Raw genomic sequence first — 20,187 nt, 5'->3', positions numbered from 1 at the left:
GCCCACATATTGAAGCCCACCATTGTAACGGTGTGTACTCATCTTGGTCCAAAAAAAAATATAAAATAAAGATATAGTAATAATAACCTTGTCAAAAAAGCAGCTGAAATTGGTCCAAGATGTTTGTACCAATTAAGAAATAGAGTTAATAGTCAAAATCATCTTTGAAAGATACCTCGATCTCCATCTGAAAGATAAAGTTAATCAAAATAGTCCCCCAAAGATATGCGAGTTATTCACGTTCGTCCTTCCGTCATCTCCTTCGCTGAGTTAACTAACGTTCGCTGACGTGTGACGTTAACTGCCACCGTGGCAGACAAGGAAAACGATGCAGTTTTGATTGAATGCCCTCCTAGCCCTGATGCGTCGTCGTTTTGTGTGCAGAAGAGATTCAAAATGTTGCAAAGTCTCACCACATCTCATAACAACTATCTCTCTATGTTTGGCTCCAAAATGTTTTGTCTCCCTCAAGCTATGCCCTAAGCGTTTCACCTTGCATTTGAACCACGCCATCAACCTTTGTTAGTGTTGGTTGACGATTAAAGCAGACTAGGTATCGCTACTGAAAACAGAGTTCATCGTCTCTTGGAGCAACATTGATTGCAGAAGAAGCAATCACGACGGTTAGAGGTAAGGCTGAAAGCTTTTTCATGTTTTTTGAGTCATTTTGTGGCATGATGTCTTCCTAGTGGTGTGCTGTATGTTTTCCTCTGATTTAAGGCAGGAGTTTGGGGTGGCTAAGGGTTTGTGTGACTGTTCTTGAAGATTTTGAGTGTGTCAGAATACTTTACTTTGACTGCCATTATGATAATTTTTGGTTATGGGTGTTTCATTTTAATGATGGTTCTTTTTCGTTGTTGCATGTTCATTTTGGGGTTAGGATTTGTTTTCTTATGATTGAGAATAGCTAGTGACAATCTGTGGGCTAAGGGTATTTTCGTTTTTGTTATTGTAGATGGAAGGTCCTCCGATGACTTTTATGTTTCACCATAGTGGATTGTTTAAAGGAATGTGGAAGGAGACATGATATATGAACCTGATAATACAGAGGTGTTGATGGATGTACACGCTTGATGTGTTCTTTGTAAGGGGTTACTATAAGGAGTTAGGTTACATTGAAGCTGGAAACTGTTGGTGAAAAGATCCTGGAGTTCCTCTTTCATCCGGGTTAAGAAGGTTAGTCACAGATGCAGACTTACTTGCAATGTGCAAGGATTGTAGGAGAAACCAATATGTAATCAATCTCTACCTTGAGAATTGTATTTCACAGCCTTGTATAGTAGACAACATGGAGGAGGATCTAGTGAATGTCGAAGCAAAAAGCTTGAAACAGAAGAAATCTTCCCAAGCTAAGAAGTGTAGTTCTCAACCTGCCAAGATGCCCACAACAATGGTTCCTCAGTCCAAGAAGCAAACCTCTCAGCCCAATAGACCAACCTTACAGCCTAACAAACCAACAATGAAGCCCTTTTTTCTGTGTGGGGGTACTTTATGTTTTTTGCACAAGGCAATTGAAGTTCCATTATAAACATTGTGGTTATCTGTGTAATTGAAAGTTGTATTCTGCCTTTTTATTTTGGTCTAGCCTTCTTTTCATCTTTGTATCCTCATGTAAAACCTTATGAATTTGCTATGGTATTTATCCTTAAGACAATGTGACATTTAGCCTTCTGTGGCAACACAAGGCTTAAGAGTACTTCGATTACTGATTCTATTCATGGCTTAATATATCTTACTGTAACAGTGATTCTAATTAGTTTGGAACATTTGATGGATAGTTTGGTCTTAATCTTAAAAAACCAAATGGAAACATCTATTCTCATTCAAGCCATTCAATTTATTACACCATGACATATCAACAGAATTTAGTTTACTTGGAACTACATAACAAACAACAAAGGATCACATTAATGACAACTACCACAAACATGAAAATTATTAGCAGTTTCAATGCTTTAACTTCAGCTTCCAAGCTGCCCAGTCTCCATGCCACCTTCAACCTCCATTCATCATAGTCACTTTCAACCTGCAAATCAGTCTGATAATCTTTCTTTGTTCCACCTTCAGTCACCCCTTGATAGTCATCATCATCGACCCACTTAAAGTAATTGCAGTGACTGCCCTTCTGCAAATTCAAAAATCAGAAAACAAAAAATTGAAAAATACCCAACAACAGAAAACAAGATGGAAAACCTTTAGCTTTTTCCACAACACTCACCCGGTACCTTGGACATTCATGGAATAGTCTATCTGAGTTCTCTGTTGTCCCAGATTTTTTTATCACATCCTTCAACCCACAGAAACATGATTCCCCATGAGTTTTTCTCCTGGTTCGCATTGAAGCGCTGGAACCATTACTGCCGTTCGACGGAAATGACACACCACCACTACGACCTCCATTTCCTGCCTCCATCCTCACTGCAAACCAACAATTTCAAGGTCTACCCAGGCATATGGTCCTCTGGTTGTTGAACGCGACTTATTTATCGTCGAATTTAGGATTAAGGTTCAAACACTAAGGGATTGATTTGAACTGTTTTAACATAGTTACCTTGTCAGCAATAGCAGGGCACACGTAGGCATCTGCCACGGTGGCAGTTAACATCACACGTCAGCGAACGTTAGCCAAATCATCGAAGGAGATGACGGAAGGACGAACTTGAATAACTCGCATATCTTTCGGGGATTGTTTTGGTTAACTTTTTCTTTTGGAGACTGAAATGGAGATCGAGGTATCTTTCAGGGACGATTTTGAATATTAACTCTTAAGGAATCAAAACATTTGGAAGAAACCTTGCCAACCTAAAATTAGCATTTTAGGTTGAAGTTCATGGTCTAAGAGAAAATTTTCAATAAGAGAAAATTCTCTCTCAATAGGAGAGTTCTTATTGAATATCAGGTTCTTCTCTAATATGGAGTTATCACCAATCCTCATTTATACCAATAATCTAACTACTTTAACAATCACTTATCTTTAGTATTACTAACAACCTAACTAGTCTTATAATCCGAACTGATCTCATAACCCGAACTAAGCTCATACTCTTACATAGACTTCCATACCAATAGCAAGACACAGACATAGAACATGCAAGAGATAAGCAATAGCAAGTGAAGGTAAAGTTAGACATAGACTCTATAGAAGGAAAAGTTATCAGTCTCAACAAACTAGGGGAGCTAGAATTCAAAGTCGATTGTCTCAACATAGTGGAAAAAGTTATCTCTAATAAAGTGATAAGTTATAAGGCATGCAGGAATGCTTTATTGGGAATGTGGGGCAATCCACCAGGTGTAGCTGTCACTGAGATAGGATTAAAGAAGATACTTTTCAGCTTCAAAGACAGGAAAAAAAGGGCTGCAAATACTTCAGAATGGATCGTGGAATGTGAGAGACAATCTGATTAATCTTTAGCTTTGGACAGAAGGTGAATCTGTGTTTGAAGTTAATCATGATTTTACGAAATTTTGGGTTCAAGTTCATGGTATTCTTGTTGACTACATGAGCAAGGAAACGACCATTTATATTGGGAACATGTTCGGAGTTGTTGCTGAAGTAGAAAACCCAAAGGTGGATGGAGTTCTTAGGAGATTTTTCTTGAGAATCAGAATAGGCATCAATATAACGAAGGCTCTTCCAACAGGATTTTGGTTAGCAAGAGACAAATCGTTAAACCTATAGGTATATTTTCAATATGACTGTGGCATCATTGGACATGAAAAAAAAAAAGCTACAAAAACCTAACAGCAATGGTGGTTTGGGATCTGACAAAGCTTAGATACTCAGCAGATTTAGAAGTTAGCAAGGTTCAATCTACTACATCCATGGGTGCTGGTAGCTCAAGACAAGGAGGATGAAAAGAGCAAGATGTAGAAGAAATAGCATGTGAACAACAAAGCATGAGAAGAGGGAGTGAGGACAAACAAGATACTGAAAAAAGTATGATCAAAGATGAGCAGAATTTGCAGTATGAATTAAAGGAAGAAGATTTCTTGAAAAATCAATTTGTGGAAGAGAATGAGAGAGAAAGAGCAGAGGGGCAAGTAAAGAAAACACAGAATATCCCAAATTTTCAGAGAATGAATACTAACCTAGAGGAATTAAGGGCAGTCTATATAATAGATAGTTCAGCAAGGGAGACCAGGGAAAATAATAAGGGAATAGAAAGACCAGCCCAACAAGAAGCTGAAGGAGAGTTCCAATAGAGGGTAAGATTTGGGTTAAATATTGACAAAAGGCCCAATAGAGAAACAACTCATGTTCAACTAAGCAAGCAGGCTGAAAAAGAGCCCAACATTGAAGATCCAACTAATTAGATCAGGAAAGAGTTAACTCAAAGAGAAAGAAAGAATCTAGATCAAAAGGAACATCACATATTTGAATCAAGCTATGAAGTCCACATCCCAAGGATAACAGAATATGAAGTAGTGATTCACAACAACTAGACAAATGGCAGCAATAGAGAAGTGCATGCTTAAAAAATAACTCCAGCATTATATAATGATTATGAGCTGATACACACACGTTGGAATTATAGGAACAACAAGGAGAAGTTGAGTGAGAACAATGAAAGAAGAAAGAAAGAGAAATACAAGCAAGACTATAAAGCAGAAAGTGGAGATATATATTATGTTAAATTAGCAAACGACGGCGAAGAAGAAGGAGGGAAGATGGTGGAGAATAACAGAGGGTCATCAGGGTGGAAAATTGAGCTAGCTAATTGTATGCAACAAAGTTTGAAACTTAAAAAGAAGAGAGAGGATAGACGCATATTGCAGATAGTTGGAGCAGCTTGGAAGGATGGCAATGAGAAAGATCCAGTGCAAAGTAGATAAAAAGATAGCTAATAAAAAAGAATAAATTACCATTTGTATCCATGAAAGATACAAACGCTGACAAATGTATCCATATAAGAATAAAACGACAATTGTACCCACGGAAGATAGCTTCCGTGTGCCAAGAATACCCCAATAGACCAATTGTGTAACCAACGTCCGGGTACTCTTGGCACACGGAAGCCATCTTTCGTGGTTATAATTGTTGTTTTATTCTTATATGGGTACATTTGTCATCATCTGTATCCTTTATGGGTACAAATGGTAATTTATTCAATAAAAAATAAAAAGTTAAAGCTTTCTCAAGGATACATGTGACTGTATAAAAATGATATAACCTAGCTAAACATTGATTATCTGAGAATTTATTGAGTGGCTAGAATAACTCCACATCACAAACCAATGAATGCTAGTAATAGGAATGATCATAAAAACAGCCAAAAAAGGTATTTGCAGGGATTACTGGTATTTTGGGGCTAGATTGGGACTCATGAAATTCTCACGACCTGCCACCCGAAAATGGATGGGAACTTGGGGTGCAAATGGGCCAAAATCCGTCGAAGTGACTCGTATAACCCGACATAAAGGAGGGTTGGACTAAAAATTTGAGACTGCCAAACTGGTATGCGAAATTGTTACTCTGAGGTTGTAAAATTTGTTGTTCGTTCTCTCCCTGGCAATGGCTCCAAAAACTGGTGCACAATACCATGGTCCAGACATAACTTCACAACTTCGCACAACTAACCAGCAAGTGCACTGGGTCGTCCAAGTAATAAAACCTTACGTGAGTAAGGGTCGATCCCACGGAGATTGTCGGCTTGAAGCAAGCTATGGTCACCTTGTAAATCTCAGTCAGGCGGATATCAAGTAGTTATGGAGTTTTCGACTATTAATAATAAATAAACAGGAAATAAAGATAGAAATACTTATGTATATCATTGGTGAGAATTTCAGATAAGCGTATAGAGATGCTTTCGTTCCTCTGACTCTCTGCTTTTCCGCTGTCTTCATCCAATCAGTCTTACTCCTTTCCATGGCAAGCTTTCTGTAAGGGCATCACCGTTGTCAATGGCTACATCCCATCCTCTTGTGAAAAAGGTCCAAATGCTCTGTCATGGCACGGCTAATCATCTGAGGTTCTCGATCATACTGGAATAGGATTCACCCTCCTTTTGCGTCTGTCATTACGCCCAGCACTCGCGAGTTTGAAGATCGTCACAACCATCCCTTCCCAGATCCTACTCGGAATATCACAGACAAGATTTAGACTTTCCAGATCTTAGGAATGGCCATCCATGGGTTCTAACTTATACCACGAAGATACTAATAACTCGGACTCGGTCCCCTGTATTAGATATCTAAGAGATACTCATTCTAGCTTGGTTGCATGTAGAACGGAAGTGTTTGTCAGGCACGCGTTCATAAGTGAGAATGATGATGAGCGTCACATAATCATCACATTCATCATGTTCTTGGGTGCGAATGGATATCTTAGAAGCGGAATAAGTTGAATTGAATAGAAAATAGTAGTACTTTGCATTAATTCATGAGGAACAGCAGACCTCCACACCTTAATCTATGGAGTGCAGAAACTCTACCGTTTGAAAATACATAAGTGATAATGGTCCAGGAATGGCCGAATGGCCAGCCCCATGAGAGTCTAAGATAGCATAAAACTAATCAAAGATGTCTAATACAATAGTAAAAAGTCCTATTTATACTAAACTAGCTACTAGGGTTTACAGAAGTAAGTAATTGATGCATAAATCCACTTCTGGGGCCCACTTGGTGTGTGCTTGGGCTGAGCTTGAATGTTACACGTGCAGAGGCTCTTTCTGGAGTTGAACGCCAGGTTGTAACGTGTTTCTGGCGTTCAACTCTGGTTCGTGACGTGTTTCTGGCGTTTAACTCCAGACTGCAGCATAGAACTGGCGTTCAACGCCCTTTTGCGTCTTCTAAACTCGGCCAAAGTATGGACTATTATATATTGCTGGAAAGCTCTGGATGTCTACTTTCTAACGCAATTGAAAGCGCGCCATTTTGAGTTCTGTAGCTCCAGAAAATCCACTTTGAGTGCAGGGAGGTCAGAATCCAACAGCATCAGCAGTCCTTCTTCAACCTCTGAATCTGATTTTTGCTCAAGTCCCTCAATTTCAGCCAGAAAATACCTGAAATCACAAAAAAATACACAAACTCATAGTAAAGTCTATAAATGTGAATTTAACATAAAAACTAATAAAAACATCCCTAAAAGTAACTAGATCCTACTAAAAACATACTAAAAACAATGCCAAAAAGCGTATAAATTATCCGCTCATCACAACACCAAACTTAAGTTGTTGCTTGTCCCCAAGTAACTGAAAATCAAATAGGATAAAAAGAAGAGAATATACTATAAATTCCAAACTATCAATGAAACATAGCTCCAATAAGATGAGCGGGACTTGTAGCTTTTTGCCTCTTGAATAGTTTTGGCATCTCACTTTATCCATTGAGGTTCAGAATGATTGACATCTATAGGAACTCAGAGTTCAGATAGTGTTATTGATTCTCCTAGTTCAGTATGTTGATTCTTGAACACAGCTACTTTATGAGTCTTGGCCGTGGCCCTAAGCACTTTGTTTTCCAGTATTACCACCGGATACATAAATGCCACAGACACATAATTGGGTGAACCTTTTCAGATTGTGACTCAGCTTTGCTAAAGTCCCCAATTAGAGGTGTCCAGGGTTCTTAAGCACACTCTTCTTTTGCTTTGGACATTGACTTTAACCGCTCAGTCTCAAGTTTTCACTTGACACCTTCACGCCACAAGCACATGGTTAGGGACAGCTTGGTTTAGCCGCTTAGGCCAGGATTTTATTCCTTTAGGCCCTCCTATCCACTGATGCTCAAAGTCTTGGGATCCTTTTTATTTACCCTTGCCTTTTGGTTTTAAGGGCTATTGGCTTTTTTCTCTTGCCTTTTGGTTTTAAGAGCTTTTGGCTTTTTCTGCTTGCTTTTTCTTTTTCTATTTTTTTCTCGCTAAATTTTTTTTCTCTTTTTTTTTCTGCAAGCTTTGTATTCACTGCTTTTTCTTGCTTCAAGAATCATTTTTATGATTTTTTAGATTATCAAATAACATGTCTCCTTGTCATCATTCTTTCAAGAGCCAACATATTTAACATTCTTAAACAACAACTTCAAAAGACATATGCACTGTTCAGGCATTCATTCAGAAAACAAGAAGCATTGTCACCACATCAATATAATTAAACTAAGTTCAAGGATAAATTCGAAACTCATGTACTTCTTGTTCTTTTGAATTAAAACATTTTTCATTTAAGAGAGGTGATGGATTCATAGGACATTCATAACTTTAAGACATAGTTACTAAATACTAATGATCATGTAATAAGACACAAACATGGATAAGCACTTAACATAAAGAAAACGAAAAACAGAGAATTTAAGAATAAGGAATGAATCCACCTTAGTGATGGTGGCGTTTCCTTCTTGAGGAACCAATGATGTCCTTGAGCTCTTCTATGTCTCTTCCTTGTCTTTGTTGCTCCTCCCTCATTGCTTTTTGATCTTCTCAAATTTCATGAAGGATGATGGAGTGCTCTTGATGTTCCACCCTTAATTGTCCCATGTTGGAACTTAATTCTCCTAGGGAGGTGTTGATTTGCTCCCAAAAATTCTGTGGAGGAAAGTGCATCCCTTGAGGTATCTCAGGGATTTCTTGATGATGAGCTTCCTCATGTGTTTCTTGAGCTCCATGAGTGGGCTCTCTTGTTTGCTCCATTCTTTTCTTAGTGATGGGCTTCTCTTCCTCAATGGGAATGTCTCCTTCTATGAAAGCTCCAGCTGAGTAACATAGATGGCAAATAAGATGAGGAAAAGCTAGCCTTGCCAAGGGAGAGGACTTTTCGGCTATTTTGTAGAGTTCAAGGGAGATGACTTCATGAACTTCTACCTCCTCACCAATCATGATGCTATGAATCATGATGGCCCGATCCACAGTAACTTCAGATCGGTTGCTAGTGGGGATGATGGAGCGTTGGATGAACTCCAACCATCCTCTAGCCACAGGCTTGAGGTCCAGTCTTCTAAGTTGAACCGGTTTGCCTTTTGAGTTAATCTTCCATTGAGCTCCTTCCACACATATGTCCATGAGAACTTGGTTCAACCTTTGATCAAAGTTGACCCTTCTAGTGTAGGGGCGTGCATCTCCTTGCATCATAGGCAAGTTAAACGCCAACCTCATATTTTCCGGACTAAAATCTAAGTATTTCCCCCGAACCATGGTGAGATAATTCTTTGGGTTCGGGTTCTTACTTTGATCATGGTTCCTAGTGATCCATACATTGGCATAGAACTCTTGAACCATTAGGATGCCGACTTGTTGGATGGGGTTTGTTAGAACTTCCCAACCTCTTCTTTGGATTTCATGTCGGATCTCCGGATACTCATTTCTCTTGAGCTTGAAAGGGACCTCGGAGATCACCTTCTTCTTGGCCATAACATCATAGAAGTGGTCTTGATGAGCTTTGGAGATGAATCTTTCCATCTCCCATGACTCGGAGGTGGAAGCTTTTATCTTCCCTTTCCCTTTTCTAGAGGATTCTCCGGCCTTAGGTGCCATCAATGGTAATGGAAAAGAGTGGTGAAGTGGTGATAGGTGGGGATCCTGTGGGGTCCACAAATGCTGAGTTGATCTTGTGGGGGTCCACAGATCCTGAGGTGTCAAGGATTTGCATCCCTGCACCCATTAGGCATGTAAAATGCCTTTGCATGTAATTCTGGCGTTTAAACGCCGAATTGATGCTTGTTCTGGGCGTTCAGCGCCCAGATGCAGCATATTTCTGGCGTTGAACGCCAGCCAGATGCTTGTTTCTGGCATTCAGCGCCAGCTCTTCTTCACTGTGCATTTCTGGCGTCTGAACGCCAGGATGCTGCTTGTTTCTGGCGTTCAACGCCAGATGCTCCTTACTGGCGTTTAAACGCTAGTAAGATCCTCCTCCAGGGTGTGATTTTTCTTTTGCTGTTTTTGATTTTTCTTCAATTTTTTCAGTTGTTTTTGTGACTCCACATGATCATGAACCTAATAAAACATGAAATAACTAATAAAAATATAATTAAATAAAAATTGGGTTGCCTCCCAACAAGCGCTTCTTTAATGTCAATAGCTTGACAGTGGGCTCTCATGGAGCCTCACATATGTTCAGAGCATTGTTGAGACTCCCCAACACCAAACTTAGAGTTTGGTTGTGGCCTCCCAACACCAAACTTAGAGTTTGACTGTGGGGGCTCTGGTTGACTCTGTTTTGAGAGAAGCTTACTGTGCCTCTTTTCCATGTTTACAGAAGGATGTCCGTGAGTTTTAAACACAAGGGAGTCCTCATTCAATTGAAGAACTAGTTCACCTCTGTCAACATCAATCACAGCTCTTGCTGTGGCTAGGAAGGGTCTTCCAAGGATGATGGATTCATCCTCATCCTTCCCAGTATCTAGGATTATGAAATCAGCAGGGATGTAAAGGCCTTCAACCTTTACTAACACGTCCTCTACTTGTCCATAAGCCTGTTTTCTTGAGTTGTCTGCCATCTCTAATGAGATTTTAGCAGCTTGCACCTCAAAGATTCCAAGTTTCTCCATTACAAAGAGTGGCATGAGGTTTATTCCTGACCCAAGGTCACATAGAGCCTTCTCAAAGGTCATGGTGCCTATGGTACAAGGTATTAGGAACTTTCCAGGATCCTATTTCTTCTGAGGCAATCTCAGTTGATCCAATGCATTTAGTTCATTGGTGAACAAGGGAGGTTCATCTCCCCAAGTCTCTTTACTAAATAAATTGGCATTCAGCTTCATGATTGCATCAAGGAACTTGGCAACTTGCTCTTCAATAACATCCTCATTCTCTTCAGAAGAAGAATACTCATCAGAGCTCATGAAGGGCGTAAGGAGGTTCAATGGAATCTCTATGGTCTCTAGATGAGCCTCAGAGTCCTTTAGTTCCTCAAAGGGAAACTCCTTATTGATCACTGGACGTCCCAGGAGGTCTTCCTCCTTGGGATTCACGTCCTTCTCTCCTCTTGTGGGTTCGGCCATGATGGTCAATTCAATGGCCTTGCACTCTCCTTTTGGATTTTCTTCTGTATTGCTTGGGAGAGTACTAGGAGGGATTTCAGTGACCCTTTTACTCAGCTGGCCCACTTGTGCCTCCAAATTTCTAATGGAGGACCTTGTTTCATTCATGAAACTTACAGTGGCCTTAGATAGATCAGAGACTAAGTTTGCTAAATTAGAGGTATTTTGTTCAGAGTTCTCTGTCTGTTGCTGAGTGGATGATGGAAAAGGCTTGCTATTGCTAAACCTGTTTCTTCCACTATTATTAAAGCCTTGTTGACGCTTTTGTTGATCCTTCCATGAGAGATTTGGGTGATTTCTCTATGAGGGATTATAGGTGTTTCCATATGGTTCACCTATATAATTCACCTCTGCTATTGCAGGGTTCTCAGGATCATAAGCTTCTTCTTCAGAAGATGCCTCTTGAGTACTGTTGGATGCAGCTTGCATTTCATTTAGACTCTGAGAAATCATATTGACTTGCTGAGTCAATATTTTATTCTGAGCCAATATGGCATTCAGAGTATCAATTTCAAGAACTCCCTTCTTCTGAGGCGTCCCATTACTCACAAGATTCCTCTCAGAGGTGTACATAAACTGGTTATTAGCAACCATGTCAATGAGTTCTTGAGCTTCTGCAGGCATTTTCTTTAGGTGAATGGATCCACCTGCAGAAGTATCCAATGACATCTTAGCTAATTCAGACAGACCATCATAGAATATATTCAAGATGGTCCATTCTGAAAGCATGTCAGAAGGACACTTTTTGGTCAGTTCCTTGTATCTCTCCCAAGCTTCATAGAGGGATTCACCTTCTTTCTGTCTGAAGGTTTGAACATCCACTCTAAGCTTACTCAGCTTTTGAGGAGGAAAGAACTTGGCTAAGAAAGCCTTGACCAGCTTATCCCAAGAAGTCAGGCTATCCTTAGATTGAGAGTCCAACCATATTCTAGCTCTGTCTCTCACAGCAAAAGGGAAAAGCATGAGCCTGTAGACTTCAGGATCTACTCCATTAGTCTTAACAGTATCACAGATCTGCAAGAATTCAGTTAAGAACTGAAAAGGATCTTCAGATGGAAGTCCATAAAACTTGCAATTTTGTTGCATTAGAGAAACTAATTGAGGTTTAAGCTCAAAATTGTTTGCTCCAATGGTAGGGATGGAGATGCTTCTTCCATGTAAATTGGAATTAGGTGCAGTAAAGTCACCAAGCATCCTCCTTGCATTATTATTATTTTCGGCTGCCATCTCCTCTTCCTGTTCGAAAATTTCTGAAAGGTGCTTGCTGGATTGTTGTAATTTAGCTTCTCTTAGTTTCCTCTTCAAAGTCCTTTTAGGTTCTGGATCTGCTTCAACAAGAATGTTCTTGTCCTTGCTCCTACTCATATGAAAAAGGAGGGAACAGAAAAATAATAATAATAGGGATCCTTTTTGCCCATGTGTAGAGGTTCCCTTAGGTGAGTGGAAGAAAAGAAGAGTAGAAGAAAACAAGAAGAGAAAATCTGAACTCAGAGAGAGAGAAGGGGTTCGGATTTTTGGTGAGTGAGGAAGAGATGTTAGTAGATAAATAAATAAATAGAAGGATATGAGAGAGAGGGAGAATTTTCGAAAATTATTTTTGAAAAAATGGTTAGTGATTTTCGAAAATTAAAAGAAGAAATAAATTAAAATTGAATTTTGAAATAATTAGTTAATTAAAAAAAATTTTTGAAAAAGAGGGAGATATTTTCGAAAATTAGAGAGAGAGAGTTAGTTAGGTAGTTTTGAAAAAGATAAGAAACAAACAAAAAGTCAGTTAGTTAGTTGAAAAAGATTTTGAAAATCAATTTTGAAAAGATAAGAAGATAAGAAGTTAGAAAAGATATTTAAAAATCAAATTTTTGAAAAAGATAAGATTTTTTTTAAAAAAAAAGATATGATAGGAAGATATGATTAGAATTAGTTTTGAAAAAAATTTGATTTTTAAAATCATAATTAATGACTTGACTCACAAGAAATCACAAGATATGATTCTAGAATTTAAAGTTTGAATCTTTCTTAACAAGTAAGTAACAAACTCGAAATTTTTGAATCAAAACATTAATTGATGATGTGATTTTCGAAAATTATGAGATAAAATAAGAAAAATATTTTGAAAAATATTTTTAAAATTTTCGAAAATAAATAAGAAAAATGAAAAAGATTTGATTTTTGAAAAAGATTTTGAAAAATATAAGATTTTTAAATTGAAAATTTGATTTGACTCATAAGAAACAATTGAATTTTAAAAATTTTTGAAAAAGTCAATCCAAATTTTCGAAATTTATGAGAGAAAAAAGGAAAGATATTTTTTTATTTTTGAATTTTTAAAGATGAGAGAGAAAAACATGAAAAATGATGCAATGCATGAAAATTATGGATCAAAACAATGAATGCAAGCAAATGCTATGAATGTCAAGATGAACACCAAGAACACTTTGAAGATCATGATGAACATCAAGAACATATTTTCGAAAAATTTTCAGGAAAAGAAAACATGCAAGACACCAAACTTAGAAATTTTTCATGTATAGACACTACGAATGCAAGAATGCATATGAAAAATAAGAAAAGACACAAAACAAGAAAATATGAGGATCAAACAAGAAGACTGGCCAAGAACAACTTGAAGATCATGATGAATGCATGAATTTTTGAAAAATGTAAAGAATTTTTAGAAAAAATGCAATTGACACCAAACTTGAAAGTGACTCAAGACTCAAACAAGAAACACAAAATATTTTTTATTTTTATAATTTTATAATTTTTTTTTTTTGTATTTTTCGAAAATTATTTGTGAAAAAGAAAAGTAAGGATTCCAAAATTTTTAATATGAATTCCAGGAATCTTGCACTCTTAGTCTAAAGCTCCAATCTGAGGGTTAGACATGGCTTAATAGCCAGTCAAGCTTTAGCATGTAAATCAGGTGGATCAGGAACAGCAGCAGGTGGATTAGCAACAACTAGCTTGCTCTTGATAATGTTGGGTTGGAAGCCCCAGTCCAAATGAATTTAGACATGGCTTTACATGCTTCATGAAACACTAGAATTCATTCTTAAAAAAATTTTAGAATAATTTTTGAAAACAGGTGAGAAATTTTTGAAAGATTTTTTTTTTGAAAAATTTTTGAAAATAAAACAGAAAGAAAATTACCTAATCTGAGCAACAAGATGAACCGTCAGTTGTCCAAACTCGAACAATCCCTGGCAACGGCGCCAAAAACTTGGTATGCGAAATTGTTACTCTGAGGTTGTAAAATTTGTTGTTTGTTCTCTCCCTGGCAATGGCTCCAAAAACTGGTGCACAATACCATGGTCCAGACATAACTTCACAACTTCGCACAACTAACCAGCAAGTGCATTGGGTCGTCCAAGTAATAAAACCTTACGTGAGTAAGGGTCGATCCCACGGAGATTGTCGGCTTGAAGCAAGCTATGGTCACCTTGTAAATCTCAGTCAGGCGGATATCAAGTAGTTATGGAGTTTTTGAATATTAATAATAAATAAACAGGAAATAAAGATAGAAATACTTATGTATATCATTGGTGAGAATTTCAGATAAGCGTATAGAGATGCTTTCGTTCCTCTGACTCTCTGCTTTTCCGCTGTCTTCATCCAATCAGTCTTACTCCTTTCCATGGCAAGCTTTCTGTAAGGGCATCACCGTTGTCAATGGCTACATCCCATCCTTTTGTGAAAAAGGTCCAAATGCTCTGTCACAGCACGGCTAATCATTTGAGGTTCTCGATCATACTGGAATAGGATTCACCCTCCTTTTGCGTCTGTCACTACGCCCAGCACTCGCGAGTTTGAAGATCGTCACAACCATCCCTTCCCAGATCCTACTCGGAATACCACAGACAAGGTTTAGACTTTTCGGATCTCAGGAATGGCTATCCATGGGTTCTAACTTATACCACGAAGATACTAATAACTTGGACTCGGTCCCCTGTATTAGATATCTAAGAGATACTCATTCTAGCTTGGTTGCATGTAGAACGGAAGTGTTTGTCAGGCACGCGTTCATAAGTGAGAATGATGATGAGCGTCACATAATAATCACATTCATCATGTTCTTGGGTGCGAATGGATATCTTAGAAGCGGAATAAGTTGAATTGAATAGAAAACAGTAGTACTTTGCATTAATTCATGAGGAACAGCAGACCTCCACACCTTAATCTATGGAGTGCAGAAACTCTACCGTTTGAAAATACATAAGTGATAATGGTCCAGGCATGGCCGAATGGCCAGCCCCATGAGAGTCTAAGATAGCATAAAACTGATCAAAGATGTCTAATACAATAGTAAAAAGTCCTATTTATACTAAACTAGCTACTAGGGTTTACAGAAGTAAGTAATTGATGCATAAATCCACTTCTGGGGCCCACTTGGTGTGTGCTTGGGCTGAGCTTGAATGTTACACGTGCAGAGGCTCTTTCTGGAGTTGAACGCCAGGTTGTAACGTGTTTCTGGCGTTCAACTCTGGTTCGTGACGTGTTTCTGGCGTTTAACTCCAGACTGCAGCATAGAACTGGCGTTCAACGCCCTTTTGCGTCTTCTAAACTCGGCCAAAGTATGGACTATTATATATTTCTGGAAAGCTCTGGATGTCTACTTTCCAACGCAATTGAAAGCGCGCCATTTTGAGTTCTGTAGCTCCAGAAAATCCACTTTGAGTGCAGGGAGGTCAGAATCCAATAGCATCAGCAGTCCTTCTTCAACCTCTGAATCTGATTTTTGCTCAAGTCCCTCAATTTCAGCCAGAAAATACCTGAAATCACAGAAAAACACACAAACTCATAGTAAAGTCCATAAATATGAATTTAACATAAAAACTAATAAAAACATCCCTAAAAGTAACTAGATCCTACTAAAAACATACTAAAAACAATGCCAAAAAGCGTATAAATTATCCGCTCATCACAAACTTAAAAAGCTCGCCTACTCCGCACCGCCTAATCCATGAGCTTTGGCGGGTTTCGGTGGGACGGTGCAGGTTTTCCCGTTGGGCCAACTTTTTATTTTGTCAAGACCATTTTTTTACAAATTTCTATGAGTGTTATTAATCTACAAGAGGATGAAGATGATAATTGAAGATGTTCTAAGTTTTATTTTAGATTATGTTTTTATGTTTGATTGATTATAAACTTAAAGATGTTTAATTATATATTTTGGACAATATTTGTTTTGCTTTGGACAATATTGAGTATTTTGTTTCAAAAAATTTAGTTTATAATTATGTTTATTACATATTTATAACTATAATTTTTTATATTTTTAGAAATTATAAATTTATTAAAATTATTGTGAAATTATATATATTTTTTAATATTTAATAATTTATAAAAAAAAGAGAGCCCACCAACCCGCCAGCCTACCATAAGACAGGGCGGGGGAGAAATTTAAGACCGCCTTACTAGGCGGGGCGGGGAAGGCTAGCCCACCAGATCGCAGACTTTTGGCAAGACAGGGCATGCTTTTCTGTTTGCCACCCTTAATGGGACACAGACATGAGTACCCCGCCCCATGGAATAAAATTATTAATTTATCCTAATTTAGTAATCCTAATTTCTACCTCCAATTCGAATTCTTCCTTTTTCTTTCAGACTCATTCTCAGCCTCGATCCTCTTTCTCTAATTCACTTTCTCTGCCTCTCAAGTCCGTCACTATGTCGCTCAGTATCGTCCCAAAAAATTATGTTATGTTATTATATTGGAATATGTTTTTATGTTTTCTCCTTTTGAAATGTTATTTTTCATAACGAATATGTTATAAATTGTGTTGAATTATATTGAACTGATTATTTTATGATTATTATATTATATCTTTTTGTGTTATTTTTTTTCAAAAATTTACCGAGGAGATCTGCATTTCTTAAGGGGTAATTAAACAAGAACTTGCAATGACGGAGAAGGAACGGGGGCATTTTTTTAGAGTAAAGGACAAATACGTCCTTGACCTTTTTTACCGCAGACATTTTCGTCCCTGAAGATTGGAAAATACTTTAATGTCCCTGATCCCCCAGAAAAACAGACATTTTTACCCCTCCGTTAGAGTGTCTCTGTTTGCCCTGACGGAAAACCATGACGTGGGTTCCGTGGCGCTGACCTGGCCGTTACGGGTAGGGGTGTTCGCGGTGCAGTTTGGTTCGGTTTTAAGGGAAAAAGTCATCCGATCCGAACGCTTAATTTATGTGCGGTGCGGTTTGGATTGGATGAATTTTTTTTGGAAATCCGATCCGATTACAAGAGGTTTGGATCGGTTTGGATTTGTGGCTTTTTAAATAAAAAAATTAAATACATATAACAAGTCTCAATATCAAATTTTAAATAATCAATAATGACATAACAAGTCTTAACAATATCTTAAAAAGCTAACGATAACATAACAATAGAAATAAAATTATAGGTTAGTTAAAATAAATAAATAAATAACATTTTGAATATAAAATATTTATTAAATAATAATAATACAGGAATAATAGAAAAATGTATAACAAATTGAACATGTTATAAGTATAATTGTAAATATAATAATAAAATAATAATTTTATAACACATTGTGCGGTTTGGATTGGATTGGATCGGTTATGAAAAGTATATCCGAAATCTGATCCAATCCAGCGGTTTGCAAAAAATAAAATCTAATCAAATCCAAATTAGTGCGGTTTTAATCGGTTTTCGGTTTGGATCGGATTCAATAAGCGGTTTAATTTGGATCGGTTTGGATTTGAACACCCCTAGTTACGGGCTGCCACATCGGATGGGCTTTCCAAAAGAGGACAAATTAAACCCCATAGTCGAAAACGCTGCCGTTTCTCCCCCATCCCCAATCTATGAAATCCTTGAGCCCTAATCCTTCGAATGCAGTCTGAGGGTGAAGCGGGTGAAGGAAGAAAGGGAGCATTCCGACCATGGCATCCGAAGGAGTGTCGTCAAGCTCGAGAAGAGGCCCAGTTCCGAACGGCAATGATGGAAAAGAGGGCATGTCACCAAAGTGCTTCTGTGGAGAGAATGCAATCATGTTCATGTCGAGGACGACCAGCAATCCGAACAGATTATTTTTGGGATGTCCCTTTTATAAGGTATGCAAAGAAAATCTGTCTAACTTCGTTAGTGTTAGGGTTTATCCTCAATTCCTAATTTTCTGAGCTTTGAGGATTGATTTTGTGTAGGTAAGACAACCATGTTGCAAGTTTTTTTGTGGCTGGACGAGCACATAGCTGGTCTTGGTGTTGGTGTTACAAGGTACCTGGGGCAGGAGAAAATTTTGCATGGTGAAGAGCGTCACTGGAACAAAGACATGGAAAATAGGATAATGTTGTTGGAGAAGAGGATAGAAGCGTTAGAGGTTAAAAAAATCCAATTGGGTAGAGCATATGTGTAATGTTTATTGTCCTGATATTTACTTTATTTAGTTGTAAGAAATGATGTAAGACATGTAAATTGTTAAAAATGAAATTTATAACTCATTTGTGTATCTGGTATCACTTTGAGTCATGTTTGTGATTATGTATGTATGAAACGAAAGTTGGCAAAATCACATGAAATCAAAGTTTCAACCATTGATAGTGTAAAACTATACATTCATCATCTAAACTAACATCAAAATATAAGGAAACTAGTATGGCATGCTACCATTAACATCTCCTTACTTCACAAGTAATGTTTGAACCAAAATAAAGACCCAAACCAAAAAAAAAATTGTATCTAGAATTTGTGGTTATCAGTTACATTGGGTCACATCTAAACAAAAAAAAAAGTATAATATCGTCAGCTTTCACTCATGTTGATTCCCTAGATGTTGGGTCAGTTGGTGTTATTGTTTAGGAGACTTCCTCAGCTGGTGCTACCTGCAGTGTGCTAGATTGTCCTTGAACCAGTGGTGTGCGGGTGGCCTGAAGATCTTCTGCTTTGGTATGAATTTTGATGGTTTCGGACGAGAAGTGTGGTTAACTATCGATGGAGCCTTGCCTGGATCTTTACATGGAGGGGTTGTAGTTGGGGCTGGTGGCCTGAATGGAGTGACTGTTGCTCCCGGAGGTGCTATCACAAGTGTGGATCTAGTAACCCTGGTTGGAGCTGGTACAACATTTGCAGGATTTGGTGCGGCTGCACTCATAACCTGCACGCAGGAGAAGACCAATCCATGGAAAAAAATAAAGCACATCAACTAGGGTTCAAACAACTCATATATCAAATTGATCACATATACAACAAATTAAATAGTTACAGTAGTTGCTTGTTGTAGGGATGTTGTGTTGCTTGGTTGGCTACTTGAAGAATCCTGGAGAGTTAATGAACATGATCTATCAGTATGATAATAAGACAGATTAGTCCCCTAACTTTTGTACACTAAGACATACTGAGCCTTGAAGAATATGTTACTAATACTCATTAACCCCTAAACTATATGGCATTAAGACAGATCAGTCCCTGTCAAACTTAATCCTAAATCAAACTCTCTATAAGAGTGTATAATCCAAACTCAAAATACACAATGCAAACTTACCCCTGGGGGTAGAGCTGACTGGGACAAAGGAAGCACAACCAGTTGTTGAGAGCTGCTTCCTCCTTTCTTCTTAGGCTTCTTTGTTTTCGGCTTCCAGTTGGGGTTTGATGGAGCTCCCTTGCAGGTTTTGTAGTCGTGGCCCTTTTCACCACACTTACTGTAAACCACCGAGAATGACTTCTTCAATTTTCTACCCTGCATCAATGGACAATGGCTAAGTAGGATCTTTCTGTCTGTTGTGAACTTTTGGCCGTCAATAGGTCTCTTGATGATGGGTGGTTCTGGTTGTGAGTACTCAGTTCGGGGCCAGAATTCTGCACTAGGGACTGGTTTGATGCAGTGTGAATATGTCCTTTTGATTGATTCCATACACAACCATGGGTGCACATAATCTTCTGCCTTGTCACGCCTCTTCACAATAGCAGCAAGTACATGTGTGCATGGCATCCCTAACCAAATCATGTATTAAATTTGATCGCAGAGCAAAGAGTAGTTAAAATACAGGTGAAGAAACAATTAACAATGTAGTCAGGGTGTTATAAGTAGATTTCTTGCTTACCATTAAGTTGCCATCGATTGCAGGAGCATGTGTATTTAATGAGGTCCACATCAACCTTGCTTTCTTTGCGGCTCACCTCAAACCTTTTTCTTTCATTATCTCCAACCCACTCTGCCGTCCACTTTGTGCTAAGAGTAACTAATCTTTCCATCC

The 20,187-nt window shown here is 38.2% G+C and overlaps 1 non-coding gene across 1 annotated transcript; it reads left to right on the top strand.

Annotated features, from left to right (window-relative positions):
- The first annotated feature begins 11,688 nt into the window (after positions 1 to 11,688).
- On the top strand, positions 11,689 to 11,796 carry LOC112774645 (small nucleolar RNA R71). Its single transcript, XR_003189120.1, has one exon. It is a non-coding gene; the product is annotated as a small nucleolar RNA R71 (small nucleolar RNA).
- The last annotated feature ends 8,391 nt before the right edge of the window (positions 11,797 to 20,187 follow it).

The sequence above is a fragment of the Arachis hypogaea genome, chromosome 18, assembly GCF_003086295.3.
Source record: "Arachis hypogaea cultivar Tifrunner chromosome 18, arahy.Tifrunner.gnm2.J5K5, whole genome shotgun sequence".
In the NCBI taxonomy this organism is placed as follows: Eukaryota; Viridiplantae; Streptophyta; class Magnoliopsida; order Fabales; family Fabaceae; genus Arachis; species Arachis hypogaea.
The sequence above is the reverse complement of the archived record's forward strand: the minus strand, read 5'-3'. Positions and strand labels throughout refer to the sequence as shown.